The sequence below is a fragment of the Lactuca sativa genome, chromosome 8 (genome assembly GCF_002870075.4).
Source record: "Lactuca sativa cultivar Salinas chromosome 8, Lsat_Salinas_v11, whole genome shotgun sequence".
In the NCBI taxonomy this organism is placed as follows: domain Eukaryota; kingdom Viridiplantae; phylum Streptophyta; class Magnoliopsida; order Asterales; family Asteraceae; genus Lactuca; species Lactuca sativa.
The window spans coordinates 213,237,718-213,253,505 of NC_056630.2; positions in this window are offsets into that span (position 1 = coordinate 213,237,718).

Sequence of the window (15,788 nt, forward strand, 5' to 3'; positions counted from 1 at the left end):
TGATCACATTTTGATGGTATTTAAGGATCTAAAAGGAAGAAAGAAGCTTAAGTGAAGTGAGCTAAATCTAATCGTGGGAAATGGACTTTAGTCAGATGGTTTGATGGCCATAATTTGGAGCTAGTACTAGCGAGTAAACATAATTTAATAGATTCCTATTACTTTTCAGAAAAGTCTAGATATATATTTTTTCATTTTATGCATTGTAAGGACAAGTTCAAATTTTCTTTTTAGCAATAAAATGAAGTTTTGGTTTACATAGTTGCCTTATCTTATTTCCTTGCAATGACATTAATGAAAGTGTAGGTTATGTTTCTAATAATAGAAATATTAATTGTGGATTTAATTCTTATGATATCTCTTGTGGTAATATCATAATTAACCAAGTGAAAGGAAATCTCATCACCTACTAGACTAATAACTGGAATCGTACAATTCTAATTATATTATATATGAGATTCTTGTTCATTGGATAATTATGACTCAAATCATTGTTCACATGTTTATGTGATGCAAGTGAAGGACTAATGGATGTAGTGCATGTTTATGTGTACTCTTCATATGCACCACAAGGGATGATAACTCTATTCTTCATGATTTACCGATGTTTCAATAAATATGGTTTTGTTTACAAGATTAAACAAAATTCTAATACCTTTGAAATGTTCAAAGAGTAGCTGAACAAATAGAAGAATCTATCAGCATAAAGATAAAAGATTCTCCAATCTGAAAAGAAACGAGAGTGATTTAATATCATGTTTTATGATCGTCTTCGTAATTGTGGAATGGTATCACAATAAATCCTCCAAGAACTTTATAAGACGAGTTATACTTTGTTCCCAATCAAAGTTTTAGAGCCATGCTCTAGTAACAATGAATCACATCTTGAAACTCATTTCAAAAACTAAGAATGATAATAACACCTCATAAAATGTGGAGTAGTAAAGTTTTCTTACTCTAGCACATTTGGAATTGGAGTTGTGATGTTTTCGTTGATTGAGAAACAAAAGATAAAATGAGACCTATTCTATACTGTGTTTTTTTTTTCAGAAATCCGCACAAACTTTTGAATATTTGATTTAGCTCATCAAGGAATGGATCTTGAGAGAAAAAAACTCATATGTAAAGAAGTTAGTGGGAGTCCTATTGATCTTTAGAGTTTCAAGAGTCAACCAGCAATCATCCTTTTAGTTATCACTAGCACGCGACCTGGGGTTGATAAACTGTTGTGTTTTATTTTAATTATTGTGAACTTCCAGTTGAGTTGGAAACCCCAATGAGTTCTATGTTTTTCATTTAACTGTAAAAGGCTAAGTATGTTGGTCAGTGAAAGTACATTGATCAATATGGGTGAGTTGCTAATAACATAGAAGCACCTGTGGGATTTTGAGCTCCCACAAGGCAAGAAATTTTGATTAAGCGACGTTCAGCCCCTGAAGGAGAACTAAATGTGATATTCGTTTGTCCTAAACCTTGTCTTATGACTGTAGTTTGAAAACTAAAGTTCTACATGGATGGGAACATATGCACCTTCGAATCTAGGTGACAAACGGTTTCACTTTAGTTCATGAAAATGATTATGAGGAAACACTTTTGTTGATAGATTTTAAGGATCTAATAAAGATCAACATGGATATTGGTTGCGTTAATTGCATTTTCAAATTCATAATATGATTATGGCATCCCTCTTCATATTTCGAATTGTGAGGAATGACAAGGAATTTTTTAAACTTTTAGAAGATATGTTTATCACATCTTGAAAGAGGTTGAACACATAAACTATCCAGATAAAGTGCATAAGCTTAAAAAGCCTAATTAGAGGATTGACAAAGCATTGCGAAATAGGAATCTGTACTCTCATGAGAAAGTCAAATGGTATACATTTCTGGAAGTCCAGTTAATTTCTGAGTACCTATTAAAGCTAGTGGGAGCATAATTGTTATGCCAAGTATTGCATGCTGACAATACTATCGATAGGAAACAACGTCTCTAGTTTGCATGTTGCAAAAGTTGGGAACTGTTACACTATAGTCGACATAAGGGAGATGGCACTCATACTTCATTACGTATCTAGAGGTTTAGATTGTATAGTTTAATAGAACATAGTCAAATGCACATATGAACAGCATGTGAAAATGCTTCAACATTGGAGATTCTATATATGGAAATATTATAGCAAGAAAGTGAACAAATATTGGACCCTTGTAATATTGAATCGATTCCTATATTCTTTAGATATAGGATCAATTAGATGTGATATAATATTTGTTTATTCGAAATTTTCAAATGCTATGAGCATTTTGAGAAAAAAAAAGACAAGAATTTTGAGTGACTAGGCTTAATAAACAAACTGTCTAGAACATTTTGTGACACTTCCGGCCAAGGTGGAACACGCCGGGATTGGAAGTAAGTTCATGGATCATAGATAAATTAAATATATAACACAAGTACAACAATAAAAAAAACAATATTTATATTTCATCATAAGGTTCTTACAAGTGATAATAGATAGTAGTTCCCTTAAACAATTTGGATGATAATAAAAAGTAAACCGCAAAGTCGTTCGCAATCCATGACTAATTTTCTGTCTGAAAGTCTGTCTAATGATCTCCTGAGAATACATGTAAGTTTTAGGGTCAACACAAAAGTTGGTGAGTATCACAGTTTTTCTACTTAACCATAGTATAATACTTTTAAAAAGTATTTCCATTGTGAGAAAACCATGTTTTGAAAGAATTTTTGACAACGTTAGAAATATAAACCTTGGTTGCTAGGTAGTAAATGTCTAGTCCAGTTTACAGTAATGAAATCGTACAGATAGACATATAAATTTATGGCTTCTAGGTAATAAACCACTAGTCCAATTTATAGTAACGAAACGGTACAAATAGACAGATAGAGTCATTTGCCAAGGTTGTATTTAACAATTACAGATACTAATAAACATATAGATGACAAGTATATTTGATAAGAGAAAAACGTACAATACTTGTTGAAAAAATTGATAAAACTAATAGTTCAAGCACGTAAATGAGCCTATGATACAAGCTCTATAACTTGTATAAATATATAAATCTATATATTTTTATGTATGTATGAGATATATTGAAACTACCAAGTTGATAACCTTCTATACAGTCATAGCACATTTACAGTTGGAATGTATATGTTATTTTTATTAGCTGTATTGTTTAACAACATAACACATGTAAATATTGATGCTTTAAAACGATTTTCTTTAGTTAACATATAAACATTTAAAAACTATTTCTCAATCTACTAATTTCTATACATAAAACAATGATATTTCATGCGTATTTGTATGATAAATATCATTTAGTACACATACTACCATGTACAGACGAGGGCCAGACATGTAACACCGGAGGGCATGATCATTTTGGTTTTTAAGCACTTCGGAAATCTAACAACCCAGGTGGCCCTTGAAACCAGATTCCCTGTACCGTAAGTAGTAGGGTAGTAAATTATACTAAAAATGATGATATTGTTTGTATAGTAAAAGCACTTAGGTATGTATATATGATATAATACAAGTACTACATGTATTCCCCCCCCCCCCCCGAAAATATATAAAAGTGGGGCCGTAACACTCATCTTGATGTGTGGTGAGTTGTTTTTGAATATTGGAATCCAAGAACCGAGATGTGTTGTCGTGGATTTGAACTTCCGAGATTAGCTCAATTTTGATGAAGGGAGAGGTGGTAGGAGGATTCAAAAATGATGGGAGACCTCCAAAATGTTAAAATTCCAAGGTGTAGAAGTTCCGAGGTGCAATAATTCTGAGGTTGGTAAAAATTATGAGGCCATAGAAGTTCGAGGTGAAAATGACCAGAAGTTACAAAAATCTGAAACTGGCCAAAGTTCTGAAGCAACAATGGTCCGATGTATGGAATTTTGAAGCTGGTGAGAGTTCTGAAGTCAGGAGGGTCCGAAACAGATGTAGGTTCGAAGTGAGCAGGTTTTTGAGGCAGCTTGAAATCTGAAGCCGAAGGGGGTCCGAAATAGAGGAAAAAGTTCTGAAATGGGCAGATCAGAAACAGTAGACTCTAAATCTGAATAGTGACTTCGATGGTGAATAGTGAATTCCAAAATTAACTTGCTTTTCTTGGTTTTCTTCTTCTGTTTCGAGTTGATTTCAACAAAGGAAGAGATGGAATGATGTTGGTGTTTATGGGAGAGGTTAGAAGTGTGTTTTTTGTTACTAGGGGAGATTTGGGAGAGGTTTGAGAGAGATTTGGGTGAGATTTGAGAGAGATAGAAGAGGGAGAGAGGAAGAGAGAGATTGTGATCAAGGTTGAGAGAGATTGTGGAACTGGTGTTTTTGTGCTGAAGATGGAGGGCCATGGCCGCTATATATAGTCTTCAAAGAGCCTTCATGCATCAGGTAATATTGGATACTTACACACTTCATGCCACCTTGTATGTACTTAGGAGGTGGACAGTAGGAAAATAAGAAGTCTGATGGAGGAAAAGGGTTGGAGTGTAAGAAAAAAGATATAGTAATGGTGTAAGGAGCATGGGAAATCCCTAGGAAATGAGTTGATGACGCAGTCTTGTAAATCTAAGGGGTTCCACCTAAATGGTTACACCTTTATTAATGGCTCAAAAGCAGACATAGTCGGGTATGTCGAGATCTGGATGTAGAGAATATTTTTTGAATGTGCCGATAGATTTGATTTAATTCTAAATCCCAAATGGATTAATTTTTGGAGTTACAGAACATTGGGAAATCACATTTGAAGTTTTGCGTCTAAATGACCCGCGGTGTCCGTTTTCGCGATTTTGGTAAATATTTTTACTAAAAATATTTTGACTATGAACTTTAAATAATAGACTATTGTCTGATTTCAAAAACGTTTTCAAAAGTTTCGACGACAATGCGTAAGTGTCTCAATGGTGTGAAATATTTTACTTAGAACAGGTAAAACAAGTGTTATATCGATTTGAATTCTTAAAACGATCGTAACTTTTGCATATGAACTCCGTTTTGGGCATTATGTGTATTGTCAGAAACAAGTAAACACGTACTATGAGACTAGAATAATTTACTTCACTTAAAATGACTTTTTACGAATTTTCTGTTTTTCAGGCTTACTCTTAAGGTTATAGTTTGTACGGTTTGATTCGTTATGCATTTGAAAGCATGATATCATTAAGTATCATATAATAGTTTATTTATTTTACTTACGATACACTAAAACTCATAAATTCAGATTAACACAAGATTCGCAGATAGATTGGTGCTTATAATAACAGCCCTAAATTCTGGGTTGTCACATTACCTCCCGGTTAAAGGAAATTTCGTTCCGAAATTTAGTTCATACTAATAGTACAAGGGCTTTGATAAATAGTAATGCATTTTCATGGTATGATCCATGCTTGGTCCTTCTATATTCGCTTGGTGTATACAAGTCGTATATAATCAAGATCAAATAGACAATTGAATAAGTGATTCTACCCTAAGCCCACAACTAAACAAGGAACAGGAAGTAGAGCGGAATCACAAATCCTAAGTCTGTAGAATCTTAATTATATACAACCCAAATGTATACACTTAGAAAGCATAGATTACGATCAAGGGTCCTTAGTTTCTATATGAATGAAATGATTAATTAGGGTGAGAAGGCAACTAGCGAGTACTTTTGCCATATCGATAAATAGTAATGTACTTTCGTGGTACGTGATCCCTGCTTGGTCCTTCTATATTCGCTTGGTGTATACAAGCCGTATATAATCAAGATTAAATAGACAGTCGAATAAGTGATTCTAACCTAAGCCCATAACTAAATGAGGAACATGAAGTATAGTGGAATCACAAATCCTAGGTCTGTAGAATCTTAATTATATACAACCCTAATGTATACATTTACTAAGCATAGATTACCAGCAAGGGTCCTTAGTTTCAATATGAATGACATGATTAATTTAGGATGTGAATGCAATTAACGACTACTTTTGTCACAGCTACTGCGTAGGTTTCATTAACTTTGCAGAATTTTATATTTTGTCACGCTTTGAAACCTATGGCCGATAAAGCTTTAATTGGCACTAGTATTAATAAATAATGAGGCCTAAACATTGTTGTTATGAAGCATACTAGTAACTACAGGTGGTTCCGGGAGAGCCTCTCCTGCTGTGATCATAAGTACCCTTTCATTGTCACCCTGATTCTTTAGTTGCGGGCAGTCCTTCCTAAAATGCCCTGGCTAGTTGCACTCGAAGCAGTTACAGATTCCTCCTGCCGTAGTGGTTGGGGTTCTTCTATAGTCACTCAATATGTGACCTCTCATGTTACACTTGTTGCAGATCATGTCCCTATAATTCCCGACATGGTGGATATTGCACTCTATACAATGAGGTAAAGTCCCAGTATAGGACTTAGCTGGGGTGGGAGTATTGGTAATTGCGGTATAGACAGACAACGGTTCGGGTTCAACATTGTGATTCTTGGACTCCTCCTTTGGTTCCCCATGAAACTCTTTTGGTGCTTCCATTGTTCTTCTTCTCTGTTGTTGGAGTCATGGTACCATGTCGGACACATTGTTCAGTCAATTGACAGGTTAATTGCTTAGTAGTATCTAAAGTGGATGGTATGGATTCACTCAGTAGACCTTGAACAGGTGAAGCTAATCTCCAGATGTACCTTTCGATCTTCCTGTCTTCTGAGGTCACCATTCCTGGGAAAAGGTTTGCAAGGCCGTTGAATTGAGAGGTGTAGGCAGCTACTTTAGATCCTTTCATGACAAGGTTCCAAAGTTCCTGCTCTAGAGCATGTATCTCATGTTCGGGACAATAATCCTTGGGCATTAGCTGCTTCATGGATCCCAACCCATGGCATAAGCTTCAGCGATTCTTATGGACTTTGCATGGTTATTCCACCAAGTTTAGGCGGAGTCCATCAACATGTAGGTAGCATACTTAACCCGGCAGTCATCGGGGCAAGCACTGATGTGAAAGACTGCTTCAGTATTTTCTATCCAATAGGATAGACCAACAACTCATTCAGTGCCATAGAAGGATCGAGGTTTGCAGCTCATGAAATTCTTATAGGTGCAATATCTGGTGTTGTTTAGGTGAGTTGTGGGAGTGCCACTTCTACTATTCCCAGTGTTTCCATTTCGGGTTGCCTCGTATGCTACTAAGGTCGTAGCAATTCCTTGTGTGAGCATGTTATGCATCATAGTGGAATCCATCTGGAATGTTTAGTTCACATTCGTTGCATTAATAGGTTCTTCATCATTCGGAGTTTCTGCCGAGGGTTGAGTTATTTGTGGGGTTCTCCTGTGGTTGCCTCAGGGAGTTGGCAGTGGATAAACTTGTGGTTCCTTTCGTGGGGCCATTGTCCTAATATGTTCAAAACGGACATGTTAAGCTGTGTTAATACTATGAAGTCCTAACATGTATGTATGGTATGCATGATAGCGTATTAATATAGTTTGTTTGTAAAATCCTACAGATTTTAAGAAGAAGGGGATTACTTTAAACTCCTCTAGAATTCCAAATGATAAGGAAAAGGTGACTGGTTTAGAAATCCTCTAGAATTCCAAATGATGGAAAGGGGACCTTAATTGCTAATTAAGTGTTTTTCAAATGTATATATGGATTCTAAGGTACTAGGTTGCTACAGCGATTCTGGAGAACATCCTTTATCCTCTAAAACTTTCAACCATTCTAGTCTATCCAACTCCTTGCTCAGGGTTAGATGTGCATTGGTCTGATCACAAACAACATAGGTGCGCATTTCGGATTGATTTATGGTATGACTTATGTATGGTACTAACCCTAATTGAGGCGTCTGACCTAAAGGGTTGAGTTTGTAGTTCTAGTTAAAGGGATGTTAAAATTTTATTAAGTGTTCTCACTGCGGGGCAGAGTATATATAAACTCATATATTATGAATGGTGGGATTTATAGTATTATTAGATTTTGTTTTGTTCTTCCCGACTACCGAACACAAATGATGGCCAGACATCGTAATTAATCGAGAAGTAGTGTCATTAATAATAATTTTATTTGAAGTTGGTTTGCTATAGTTGTATTCCTTTTTCGAGGATACGAGTTCTCTATAGCCAGTTTAGCTTTGATACAATTTTGTCACCCACAAGCCAAGGCAGAACACGCCGGGAGTGGGACTAAGTTCATGCATCACTGATAAATCGAATATATAACACAAGTACAACGATAAACAAAACAACATTTATATTTCATCATAAGTTTTGAATACAAGGTTCTTTGATAACTTCATTTTATTTACTTATTTTTATATTTTTTTAGCACATTTCATTCGCATTTTAGTTAATTTCCATGCATATTTTCCTTTTTGTTATTTTTATGACCGTTTTCGGGTATTTTCAAGTTTCATGAGTATACTTGCAGATTTTAAGGAGACTAGCGGAGCGGGATCTCTTGGGAGGCGATTGGGCTTGAAAGGAAATGGGGATTTCGTGCGTGATGGCTATGGAGATGATTCATGGAATGGACTTGTCAAGTGCTTGAAGGCTTGGAAGAATTGAGCTTTAAATTTGAAAGATGCGGGAGAATTCTTAAGTGTGCAAGATCGATGTTTGGGAGTTTACGGAAGCTTTGATTGATTTGGAGAGGCAAATTGGACTCAAATTGAAGAAATATTGAAGAAAAATGCTAGAAGGTGATTGGACTCGAACTGGGCCAATGGACTAGCTGTGGGGGCCCAAGACTTGAAGAAGCCCAAAAATCCGTTGCAGTCACGCGACCCGCGTTAGATTCCCCACGGCCCACGTGGATTCCTGACAAGGGCAAATTCGGGATTTTGTCTAGAGCTCTATATTGGGAAGGTTGGTGTGCCTCTTCATCTTAATATTGGATGTCCGATTTTGACACTTTCTCTCTGGAGTTTGGAGCACTTTTGAAGGCCAAGAACACCTCAAGAACATCTTCTTTTCACATCTTGATTATTGTAAAATGTTTGGTACAATCTTCTACAACTTTGTTACTTGAGTTTAGCCATGCTTGGCTAAACTAATCTTTGTTGACTTTTTGTTGAATCCTTTGAATTTTGTTGACTGTTGAAGAATCCATAAACTTGTTCTTAGATCTTTATAGAAATGTTTGTGTTTTAACATATTATAACTACTAGTATGTTTTTATTCATGAGTTTAAATGTGTTTGTGGTGATTAGCTGGCTAATTTCTTGATTAAGCAAAGGATCCTCAAATTAGCAAGCAACAGAGGATTTTTGTGTTGTTTTTGCTTCACACAATCATAAAAACATTTTCTCCAACATGGTAGTGAAAGCAATTGACTCGTCTTGGATTTGGTGACTTTTTAGTTCTTAATGCTAGTTGACTTTCACTAATTCCATGCTTAATAGAAATTGTGACTTTGACTAAGGAAATTGTTATGACTTCTCTAACCATTTCGACAATTAAGAAATGTCTAGGTAATCTCAAGCTCCTTGGATTAATTACTATAGCCAAATTAATGATTTAAAACAAGTATTGCACCATTGGATTCTAATGATATGTTCATCAAAAAGTCAACGTGAGGAATCCCTAAGTCAACCATCTCTCCCTTATTGATTTTACATCAAATCTTGTTTTTGTTAAATTGTCAATTTAAATCATAGTTTAATTCTAGTTTGTTTCAAGTATTTCAAAACACCAAAACCCCCCATTTTTAATTTATTGTCATTTAGCAAGTATTTTTACAAAGAGATCTTTTTGATAGATTTATTAAATTGAAAAATCTCCGTGGATTTGATCCCTTTACCACTATACACTATTTTAGTGTAAAAGGTTTAGGGTTATTAATTTTGTTGGCCTCGACCACCACCAAATTTTGGCGCCGTTGCCGGGGATTGGTTTTTATTTAATCAGTTTGTTTCTCTATTCAAAGATCTCGTTGTGCAGGTACTCTAGTTTAAAACTCAAAAATTGAAGAAAAAAGTGTGGTTTGGGAATGAACACTATTAGCATTGAAGATAAACTTTTTGATCTAGCTAAGTTAGTTATGATGATTGAAAGTGACCAAAGTGTGCAGCCCACACCTCTTCTTTGCGATTTTTGTGCCCAAAATGGACATCAATCCAACATGTGTCCATATTTACAAGGAGAATGGGAAGAAGTGCAAGAGAAGGGAAGCTACTACTGGTCAAACCAATGGAGTTATGATCAACCTCAACATGATCAATGGTGAGACAACAACCAAGCTTGGGGATACAACCAATACCAAAGCTCATACCAAGGATGGAGAAGTGACCAATACCAACAACCTCCACAGTTCCAACATCCATATCCTCCACCTCCTCAACAACCTAAAACGCCAAGCATGTCCTTAGAGGACATTGTGAAGAGCATTGCCACATCTACCCAAAATTTCCAAGAAACAACGCAAGCTAGCCTCAAAAGCTTAGAGCAATTAATAACACAACTTGCTCAAACAATAAGTATAATGGAAGATCGAGACAAACTACCATCTAAAGAGAGCCCATGTGCCATTCCTTTGAAAGATGAGAAAAGTTTTGATGGCCCAAGAGTGTTATATGGAGAAGAGGAAGACAGAGTAGAAGTGGAAGAGGTTATCAAAGAGGAAGAAGAAATTAAGAAAGATGTCAATGAACCTATAGAGGAAGTGTTGGGTGCTAAATAAAGAGAGGTTGAGCCACCCACTACCACTGAGAAACTAACTCCAGTGGGAGACCAACCACAAGAGACGAAAATTATAAATTTGTCGGACCCTTCAAATGATATGTATCTCGAGAAAGAGCACGCTAAACCGGTCACATACTCAACCACCATGTCAAAGACGGAAGAGTTGGTCACCTTACCAAGTACAAGAAAAAATATGGTTGGATGATTGCTATTATCAAAGGTCTAAGTCCGGTATGGTTCTCCCGTAAAAAGAAAGTCAAATACAAGAAAAGAGTCCCAATGCAGGTGTGGAAACTAAAAAATGTCAACACGGGGCAACTTTTCAAGGTTAATGGACATCCGTTGAAGCCTTTCTATGGAGGTTTTGATGCAAATGTCCAACTCATCATCCGTTTGGACACCCCAAAATATTGAAGAAAAGATTGGAGGAAGTCTCGCTAAAGACGTTAAAGAAGGGAATTTTTGGGAAGCATTGTGCTTTCGTCTTTTATTAACAGAATAAAATGATTCTGAAATAGTTTTTTTTTGTTTTAAAAGTGTTCATTTTTGAGAAATTTCAAGTTTTCCTCTCACCTTTGGTCCAAACCTTTTGTTGTGTTTTTGAATCCGGGACTTTGCGGGAATCATTTTGGCCAAAAATCAAATTGTTAGAAAATTTTCAAATTTTGAAGTGCAGGAAGTCACGTGGCATGAGTGAAAATCCAAGCGGCCCGTGTAAGGTCTTATGCGGCTTATGTGCGGCCCACTCCTTTCCCGCGTGGAAGAATCACCTCCAACCCTGTTCAGCACACGCGGCCAGCGTGCGGGTTCCATGCGGCCTGCGTAAGACTTTGTGTGGCCATCATGCGGGTTCCACGCGGCCCACACAGATTTCCGATTGTTTGCCATTGTCAAGCTTCAGGTACTGCGGCCTCCATGCAGCCAGCCCGCGGCCTGCGTGCCTCATCCCAAAAAATTATTCTAGCTCTTCTATTCACTCGAGGGAAAAATAAGGAAAATAGACGCGGCCTCTACGCGGCCCGCGCCCCGCCCGCGCTCTACACAAAAACTCGATTTCCCGGAGATCTACCGGTCAGAATCCCGCGAGACCACCACCATTATTCACCATTTTGCCTCCTTTATAAACCCCTATGCTCTACTCAACCCTATGATTAAGGCCATTTCCGCCCTTTCCTTAAGCATTGAGGACAATGCTTGTTCTTAAGCTTGGGGTGGGGCATTTCCCTTTCTTTTAATTTTTCATGCATATTTTTGTTAGGTTGCATATCATATTAGTTTAAGTTAATTTGCATTCATTTTTTTTATATTATAAAATTTCAAAAAGATTTTATTTTCTTCTTTTCCACGTTTTATTTTTGCATAAAATTTAGCTTAGTTTATTATCATTCATGCATTTTTGTTGTCTGTTTATTCTCACCCCCTTGGATGCCATGGATCAGGTTCATAGTTATTGTATCATTATTGGTCAAGGATCTTGTTGCTATCTCACCTATCGAACCGGGACCACTAGCTGCAGTTTGGGACTTCATACTTGGGATCAGATGCTGGAAGCTTAAAGAGTAAGTGATCATGGCCAACTAGTTTCATGAAGAATTATGCATACAATACTAACAATTGTAGGATATGCTATAGCAATGGATGTTCTTAGCCTTGCAGTCACTACCGCTGAGAGGATCACACTTGATCATGTTTGAACTGTTAGGATGAAGAATTGGTGGTTGTCCCTGAGTAGAATTCATATCCGGTCTCTTTACATCACAATATCCTTTTTGCGATTTTCTTATGATTTCAGAGAGTCTTTTAGTCCACTTTTGGACATTTTCATCATCTTTGAAAAATCACAAGTTTGAAAAGGAGCTTACATTACATCTTTATGCTCCACACATGGTCATTTTTACACTTAGGCCATTCAGATTATATCACTACCCTTTGTTCCACTTACACACTTTTGGGAACCAAATTATGAGTAAAAAGGTTCTTGTTAAAAATTTTGATTGTTGATACCTTACCTTCAAGTGTATATTAATAAAAAAGAGAGAGAGAGAGAGAGAGAGAGAGAGAGAGAGAGAGAGAGAGCGAGAGAGAGAGAGAGAGAGAGAGAGAGAGAAAGAATAGCATGCGAATTTTCAGCTGCAACTATCTTAAATAGGTGGCCGGTTCAATTATTGAACAAATTTTCCAACATTTTGGTCACCTGGAATTTGATATTAATTTGTATAGGCTTGTTTTATTGTATATAGATCGAGTTGTTTTTTCGCAAATTGGTAATTCTAGGGAGACTGTCGAGTCGAACACTACAGGAGGTTTGGGCCAACACTAGGTGAACCGATTCCTACAACGGTGCCCGAGCAGTTAAACCTAATTACCCATGAGAGAAACCGAAAGACGTAAGATCAGAGTGAACACTTAAAGAAGAGCTCCACACGAGCCCATCCAACTGCTTTCTCCCTACTACATATGTTCTTCATTGTATGCATGTTCCATTGGGGCTGCGACTGCTCATCCCTCCTTACTCACCTAAAGGAGTTGTCCTGGATGGGGTTTATGGTTCCATTGTCATCAGATAAAAATTCATGAGGTAATAGCAAGATCAATTCTGACCAAGGTTGACTAACGGTGATTAGGTTCCGCGGTTCTATCCATTCTTTTTATTTTCCTTAGGACAGTTCATCCCGAGTTCATTTTAGTCTTGTCTTACTTGAGGAAAGTAAGGTTTAAGCTTGGGATGACTTGATAGCTTCATTTTATTTACTTCTTTTTATAGTTTTTTTTAGCACGTTTCATTCGCATTTTAGTTAATTTCCATGCATATTTCCTTTTTTTTTTATGACCGCTTTCGGGTACTTTCTAGTTCCGTGAGTATAATTGCAGATTTTAAGGAGACTAGCAGAGCGGGATCTCTTGGGAGGCAATTCGGCTTGAAAGGAAATGGGGATTTTGTGCTTGATGGCTATGGAGGTGATTCATGGAGTGGACTTGTTAAGTGCTTGAAGGCTTGGAAGAATTGAGCTTTAAATTTGAAAGACGCGGGAGAATACTTGAGTGTGCAAGATCGATGTTTGGGAGTTTATGGAAGCTTTGAGTGATTTGGAGAAGCAAATTGGACTCAAATTGAAGAAATATTGAAGAAAAATGGGCTAGAAGCCGATTGGACTCGAACTGGGCCAATGGACTAGTTGTGGGGGCCCAAGACTTGAAGAAGCCCAAAAATCCGTTGCAGTCACGCGACCCACGTTAGATTCCCCATGGCCCAGGTGGATTCCTGACAAGGGAAAATTCAGGATTTTGTCTAGAGCTCTATATTGGGAAGGTTGGTGTGCCTCTTTAGCCTAATCTTGGATGTCTGGTTTTGACACTTTCTCTCTGGAGTTTGGAGCACTTTTGAAGGCCAAGAACACCTCAAGAACATCTTCTTTTCACATCTTGATTATTGTAAAATGTTTGTTACAATCTTCTCTAACTTTGTTTACTTGAGTTTAGCCATGCTTAGCTAAACTAATATTGGTTGACTTTTTGTTGAATCCTTTGAACTTTTGTTGAATGATGAAGAATCCATGAATTTGTTCTTAAATCTTTGTGGAAATGTTTGTGTTTTAACATATTATTACTACTAGTATGTTTTTATTCATGAGTTTAAATGTGTTTGTGGTGATTAGTTGGCTAATTTCTTGATTAAGCAAAGGATCCTCAAATTAGCAAGCAAGAAATGATTTTTGTGTTGTTTTTGCTTCACACAATCATAAAAACATTTTCTCCAACATAGTAGTGAAAGCAATTGACTCCTCTTGGATTTGGTGACTTTTCAGTTCTTAATGCTAGTTGACTTTCACTAATTACATGCTTAATGGAAATTGTGACTTTGACTAACGAAATTGTTATGAGATTCTCTAACCATTTCAACAATTAAGAAAAGTCTAGGTAATGTTAAGCTCCTTGGATTACTGTAGCCAAATTAAGGATTTAAAACAAGTATTGTACCATTGGATTCTAATGATATGTTCATCAAAAAGACAAAGTGGGGAAACCTTAAGTCAACCATCTTCCCCCTATTGATTTTATATCAAATTCTTATTTTTGTTGAATTGCCCATTTAAATATTAGGTTAATTCTAGTTTTATTTCAAGTATTTGAAAAGACCAAACCCTCTCCAATTTTATTTTTTTTGTTATTTTTCAAGTATTTTTACAAAGTGATTTTTCATTGAGTTATAAATTGAACCAATCTCCATGGATTCGTCCCCTTTACAACTATAGACTATTTTAGTGTGTAATATTTAGGGTTATTACTTTTGTTGGCCTCGACAACCACCATTCTTACAAGTGATAATAGATAGTAGTTCCCTTAAACAGGTTGGATGATAATAAAAATAAACCACTAAGTTGTTCGCAATCCACGACTAATCTTCTATCTAAAAGCATGTCTATTGATCTCCTGAGAATACATTGAAGTTTGAGGGTCAACACAAAGGTTGGTGAGTTGTGACATCCCTATTTTCACGGCCAGAAAAGACCGATTTTGTTTATGCTTTATAAAAATCAGACTATCTCTTTTAATAAAAACGTTGCGGAATTTGTTCCCAGTAAAACATGACAAATACGTTATCAAAGAAGTTCCGAGGAAAAGTATTTTTATTCATTTTAAAACATTTGGATGTCATCAATACAGAAACATAAGCATAAACAGAACTTACATTCATTATCACTAGTGATCTATATCTCCTTAATCTCTCAGTGTAATGTGACTTCATATCAACACCTGTGATATAAATAAACTGAGTGGGTCAGGTTAGGAAACCTGGTGAGTACATAAGGTTTTCAACCCACAATAATATAATTATTATGTTTAAATAATCAAAAAATCAACCCAATTACACATCCCCATTATCTTCTTTACTCTTAAGGATCTATCCTAAGAGTCATCTATCCAACATTCGTTTACTCCGAAGTCCCTTGCTTCCAGGGTTATAGGACTGGCACTAAATTCATAGATGCCAATGCTCGTTCGTAAATCACTAATTCCATAGCTGCTATAGTATATTCATCGGGTACTAAATCCATAGCTACCAGTGTTTATCTTGTAGGTACTAAGTCCATAGCTACCAATTCCTAACAGGTACTAAGTCCATAGCGACCAGTGTTT